The sequence below is a fragment of the Colossoma macropomum genome, unplaced genomic scaffold (assembly GCF_904425465.1).
Source record: "Colossoma macropomum unplaced genomic scaffold, Colossoma_macropomum, whole genome shotgun sequence".
In the NCBI taxonomy this organism is placed as follows: Eukaryota; Metazoa; Chordata; class Actinopteri; order Characiformes; family Serrasalmidae; genus Colossoma; species Colossoma macropomum.
Window position 1 is genome coordinate 12,956,880 of NW_023494807.1, and position 6,000 is coordinate 12,962,879.

Genomic DNA, 6,000 nt, shown 5'->3' on the forward strand with positions numbered 1-6,000 from the left:
TCTGGGCTGAAACAATCCTTATAACTTCAGTGTGATTTGGGGGAGCCAAACTTTGGTTGGCTGAATATGAGGCAGTACATGTTTGGTTTTAATAATGTCACAAAAACAATGAATTTGAAACAGGCTGAACAAAAACGATCAAAACTAAATAAAAGCTTGGAGGACCCTGACAAATCTGAGTATGGGGTTGGGGGTGCTGTAATTTCTAGTAGTGTGTAAGGGACAAACACTGTGACATCATGCTAAATATAATGTTTTGCTTTATGTCCTTTTTCGTTTGAATTATGTGGAGAGAGAGAAAACCAGAGACTGCTCTACACTTACAACCACAGCTGATGTACACCTTACTGACTGTGTTTTTTGGAAACATGATTTACAGCAGTGTTTCTTAATCCTGCTCCTAGTGACCCACAGCACTGCACAGTTTAATTTATTCTCTGCCTCAATCCACCTGATCCAGCTCATGAAGGGTTCTATAAGCAGTCAGTTAGCTGGATCAGGTGTGTGGAAGTGAAGAATACTTGAAATCTTATGTACACCTTGCTGACTATGCTCTCTGTTACTGGATGAATTTTATGTAAATGAGTCAAAGTGTTGACCAATCAGAATGTTGATATGAGGTGAGAAACCACTTGTGTTGTGCCCATAGTCAAGCTACATGTACATATCTAGCAGGAGATTATTACAATGGTTGAAAAAAACAACTGAATAAGAGTGAGAAATAATTATGTTGATTGAAATTTTTAAAACAATATTTGGCCAAGTTATACATGCCCAAATAGTTGGGGGTAAGCGATTTAATTCACTCTAAAATGCAATATTGAACTGCTCCAAAGTGCAATGCTACTGGAGATTTTGAACATTCACAAAAAAGTATGTGGACACCTGACCCTCACACCTATATGAGCTTGTTGGACATCACATTCCAAAACCATGGGCATTAATAATAGTTAGCCCCTTTTTTGCCACTATAACAGCACACGCTCATCTGTGAAGGCTTTGCAGAGGGTTTTGGAGTGTGTCTGTGGGAATGTGTGCCCATTCAGTCAAAAGAGCATTTGTGAGGTCAGGCACTGATGTTGAACAAGAAGGCCACAATTGACATTCCAATTAATCCCAAAGGTGTTCAGGGATCTGTGCAGGTCACTGGAGTTTCTCCACATGAAACTCATCAAATCATGTCTTTATGGACCTTACTCTGTGAACAGGGACACAGTCATGCTGGAACAAGAAAGGCCTTCCTCAAACTGCAACCAGAACATTTGAAGCATATAAATATAAAATGTCTTTGCGTGCTGTAGGATTAACATGACCGTTCACTGGAATTAAGGGGCCTGGCCCATTAACCCTCCTCCACCAAACTTTACTGTTGGCGCTATGCATACTGGTAGGTAGTGTTCTTCTGGCATCTGCCAAACTTAGATTTGTCCCTCAGGCTGCTAGATAGTGAAGCATGATTTATCACCCCAGAGAACATATTTCAACTGCTCCAGACTCCAATGGCTGCATGCTTGCCAATGCTTGGCATTGCGCATAGCGATCCTAGACTGGTGTGCAGCTCCTCGGCAATGAAAACCCATTTCATGAAGCTCCAGACACACAGTTATTGTGCTGACGTTGCTTCCAGAAGCACTCTGTAATGAGTGATGCAACAGAGTATAGGTGATTTTTATGCGTTTCATGCCTCAGCACTTGGGAACCCTGCTTTGTGAGTTTGCGTTTTCTTCCAATTTGTGTTTGAGCTGTTGTTGCTCCTAGGTGCTTCCATTTCAAAGTAGCAGCACTTACAGTTGACAGGGGTAGATGTAGGACAGAAATTTCACAAACTGACTTATGCAAAAGGGGACATCCTATGACAGTGCCATGTTTAAAGTTACTGTGCCCTTCAGTATGACCCATTCTATTGTCATTGTTAGTGAATGGAGATTGCATCACTACATGCTTGATTTTAGCAATGAGTGTGGCTCAAACACTTGAACTCGGTAATTAGGAAGGATGTCCACATAATTTTGGCTATGTAGTTTAGAAACAAAATAAAATTAAAACACAAGTTTTCTCCAAAAATGGGTCTTTGCTATGCTAAAAATATTTAAGTGCTCTTTTGTTTGGGTTATTGTTTTTAGCATTTGCAGTCCTGAAAACTGGGAGAGCTGCAGCCCCCTAATTACCCCCACTATTACATCTGTGTGTGTAAGTAATGTTTAGGTGTGAATTACTTCTGAGGGGTTTTCTCCTCTGTCTGAAGCAGCTTCTGCGCAATTCACTTCACATGCTATATTCTGTAAAAGAAATGATGCCTCAGTGTAATCAGCACTAAAGGACACGGCACTGCTGCAAAAATAATGGCGAAATCTCTGAATAGCTCATTGCATGCGCTCACCAAACTCCAGAGAAAAAACACATTTAAATTCCTCTCTAAGACACTGTAGGTGAATAAGCATAGATATAATAAGGCCAAATGCACTTTATTCTCTCACAATGATGAAAAAAGGCATCAGTCTGAAAGTGAAGATTCAGCTGCATAAATTCTGAAATGTTAGAATCAATTACAATCGCCACTACTATTATTGTACTACAGTTTTTATGTTAGCGTATCAGGCCCCAGGAGGAAAAGCAGTTGCACAGAATTGTGTATGTAGCTTCAAAAAGCATTGGAACTCAGCTGCGATCTCACTCAAAATGTACACTAGTGGCCATATTCAGAGAGTGAGTTACCTCCTATTAAGTCTAGTACCTGTCCAAATCTCTCCCTTCAGGCTAAAACTCAGTCAAACCCAAGACTTTGAGGCTAAGAAATAGCACAATTGTAACTATCACGCAAGGCTGTTTCTCAGTTTGTGTGTTCTTGCATTCTTGTGTTCTTGCTCAACACAAATACCAAGACTGGCTCAGAGTAAAAAGTACTCAGGCGTGTCCTTGATGGGCCCTGAATACCAAGGATGCATTGGTTCATGACTTAACGATGAGAACGACCTAACCGTCCCATCATTCAGGAAATTGGCGCCAAACTTCTCAAACATTTGCTTTTTTGTTACAAGTAATACCTAATATGTCAAGTCGAGACTCCATTTAGATGAAAAGTAATGCTGGCGACCTCACCAAAATACCCCAAACAAACCAGCAAGCCTTGTCAAATGTGAGAGTTAAGTGAATTTGGCACTACAGTTTATGTAGCTTGTGTTGTTATCACCAACTTAGAATGAGGTGGAGCAGTGTTTGTGATCCAGAACTAATAATCCAACATGAGTACCTTATCTCACGAATGCTCTTGTGGCTGAATGCCATCAAATCCTCACAGCAATGTTCCAACATCTAGTGTAAAGCCTTCCCAGAGGAGTAGAGGCTGTTAATGCAGCAAATGAGGAACAAAGTCTATATTAGTACCCTTGATTTCAGAAGAAATGTTGGATGAGCAGTTGTTTAAAAACCTTTGGACACATAGTGTATGAAATAACATGGCATTATGAGGTTGCCATAAAAAATCAAAATATCCTCTATTTTAGATTCTTTTAGAAATTAACCCCTTTGCATTGATGCAGCTTTGTAGACTTTTGGAGTTCTTTCAAGGAATTTCATGAGGACCCACCTGAGCATCTCAGGGAGGCTAAGTCTTTCAGAATTAAAGATAATGAGGGGTTCGCCACTCTGTGAAAGGCTGTGCAGGCAAATAGTGCAATAATGTTTCCCAATGTAAAACAGCAAAGAACTTAGGGATTTCATCATCTACTGTACATAATATCATTAAAAGATTTAGAGAATCCAGATAAATCTCTAATCTGCTAGACTGGCCTGCCTGCAGTCCAGACCTGTCACCCATAACAACTCATTGAGACCCTGGACTGTTGAGCAGCTGAAATCCTATACCAAGCAAGATTGGGAAAACTTTTCACTTTCAAAACTACAGCAATTCTCCTCAGTTTCCAAAAGGTTATAGAGTGTTGTTGAAAAAAGAGATGGTGCAACACAGTGGTAAACATGCCCCCGTCCCAAATTTTTTGAAACGTGCTGCTGGCATCAAATTCAAAATGTACATATATAATAAAATCTCTCAATTTCAACATATGTTGAAATGATATGATATGTTGTCTTTGTACTATTTTTATTTAAATATAGGGTTTAAATGATTTGCACAACATTGCATTCTGTTTTAATTTACATTCTGCAGAGTGTCTGAACTTCTTTGGAAATGGGATTGTATGTAAGTGAGTTGGCTCTTGTGACATTACAGAAACAAAGAAGACCAAACAGTCCGTTTTTGCCACATGGTTTCCATATATGGATTGGGGAGTGAATCGTATGTTTCGAAACTGACAATGCTTACACATTACTTCGAACTCCTTTATTTACAAAAAGGCAGGGAGACTTGTTTTTGACAAAAATGATATTTAAGCATAAGCTTTTAGATTAATGTATCTTAAAGATAATGAAAAACATACATTTGATCAAGTGGCTCCACACTTTTCACACTCCATTTTCCTACCTTACATCTTTTTGCACTTTTTTCTGGAAAACTCTTTTAGTTATGGTGGTAACGAAGCAAAAAGTGAATACAGTAATGCATGCACTTTAAAATGACCTGCTCTGTGACCTCTGAGGCTAATAGGAATGTGTATAATGACCCTTTTTTAAAAAGTGACACGCGGTTAATACTGTACAATGAGGGGACATAATGAGTCGTCTTTTACTCTTTATTGGGTCTCCCCCAACACGGTTCAGCCATTGTGCTGCAAATCGGCCCTGGTTTGCTTTATCTGGGCCCTGTGGCTTCTGTTTGATCAATTAAAGTGGTGAAAGGCCTCTTCAAACCCATGGCCCTTTCAGCTCTCAGCCCAGGAAAAATATAAAGTTATCAGTCTTCCCAAGCGATATGGGGACAGGAATAAGTGGTTTGTCTATAAAAATGTCCAGGTGCTTTATCAGCGTCCCTCTAGGGCCTTGAGGCCCAGAGCATGATGTTCAGCTCGTGGAAAAAAATACATTTATTCTTATTTCTCTCTTTTTCTCTCTCTCTCTCTCTCTCTGCCCTGGGCCTGTTGGCTTAGTGGGCATACATCCTTGCCAAGCAGAATGGAAAAGTTCAGTTAAGAAGAACATAGCTCTCTTCTCTTCTCTCTTTCTACGTTGCCCCTACAGGAAAAAGTGACAACCAGTATTTGGTTGACCCATTCTTTGCTGCTGTTTACATAATTTTCCCTTAACCTCAATATAGTCGATCAACTGAATATATTTGAAGTTCAATTCTTTAGCCTGATTTTATCTCCACCACAGGGTGAAAGTGTAGTCAAAGTCTCTCTCTCTCTCTCTCTCTCTCTCTCTCTATATATATATATATATATATATATATATATATACGTATATATAAAACAAACCATTGAAAATGCCCATTTCCACTATCAGGGCAATAATTAAGAAGTTTAAAGCAAGAGGAGATATTGAGAATGTGGCAAGAAGAGGACATATGTCCATATTGACCCCACTCACAATGAGGAGGATGGTTTGAGTGGCCAAAGAATCTCCAAAGATCACAGATTTGGAATTGTGGACATTAGTTAGGTCTTGGGGTAGAACGTCTCCGAACTACAATCAGACACCACCTGCGTAACCACAAGTTGTTTGAGAGGTTGCCAGAAGAAAGCCTCTGCTGTCAAAGACCAACAAATTCCTATTATTTGCCAGACATTACTGGGACCCTGTTCCTTGGTCAGATCAGACCAAAATAGAGATTTCTGGCAACTAACACCAGAGGTGGGTTTGGCATAAACACAAAGATAACTATGCAGAAAACAAAGACAGCCATGAAGAACCCCCCCAATACCCCCATCCCCCAACCGTGAAGTACGGTGGTGGTTCTGTGATATTGTGGGGCTGTTCGGACACTGGACAGCTTGTTCAGATACATGGTATCATTGGCTCCATCAAGTTTCGGCAGAAATCAAATCAAAACCTTACTGCCTCAGTCAAGAAGCTTAAACTGGACCATGGCATCTTCCAGCAGAACAA